Source organism: Limulus polyphemus, unplaced genomic scaffold (assembly GCF_000517525.1).
Source record: "Limulus polyphemus unplaced genomic scaffold, Limulus_polyphemus-2.1.2 Scaffold4445, whole genome shotgun sequence".
NCBI lineage: Eukaryota > Metazoa > Arthropoda > Merostomata > Xiphosura > Limulidae > Limulus > Limulus polyphemus.
The window spans coordinates 14,625-15,223 of NW_013670055.1; the positions used below are offsets into that span (position 1 = coordinate 14,625).

The 599-nt window shown below is 44.6% G+C and overlaps 1 protein-coding gene across 1 annotated transcript in view; it reads left to right on the forward strand.

The window, feature by feature from the left end:
• The window catches only part of LOC111088792 (anoctamin-8-like), a gene marked incomplete at its 3' end in the record, with an annotated part of 96,202 nt that overhangs the window by 12,372 nt on the left and 83,231 nt on the right, over positions 1-599 (forward strand). The gene's annotated exons all lie outside the window — the stretch shown is intronic.

Genomic DNA, 599 nt, shown 5'->3' on the forward strand with positions numbered 1-599 from the left:
TTCGATTGTCTACATATTCTCCCATGGGGGTCAGGCCGGTTCTCTTTATCTGGATTTGGGAGGGTTAGGTTCGATTGTCTACATATTCTCCCATTGGGGTCAGGCCGGTTCTCTTTATCTGGATTTGGGAGGGTTAGGTTTGATTTTCTACATATTCCCCCATGGGGGTCAGGCCGGTTATCTTTATCTGGATATGGGAGGGTCAGGTTTGATTGTCTACATATTTTCCCATGAAGGTCAGGCAAAAGGATTGTTGTTGTTGTTTCGAATTTCATGCACGGCTACACGAAGGCTATCTGAGTTAGCCGTCCCTAATTTAATAATGATAGACTAGAGAGAAGGCAGCTAGTCAATATCACCATCTCTTGGGCTACTCTTTTGCCACCGAAGAGTGGGATGAGCAACACATTATAACGCCCCCACGGCTGAAAGGGCGAGAATGGTCGGTGAAGAGGATTCAGACTTGCGACCCGCAAATTAAGTCGAGCGCCCTAACCATCAGACCATACCAGAACCCAGGGAAAAGGGGAAAAAAGTTATCAGATAAATACAATATAATCACACACAAAAAAAAACACGACATTTAGATAGGATTTTTC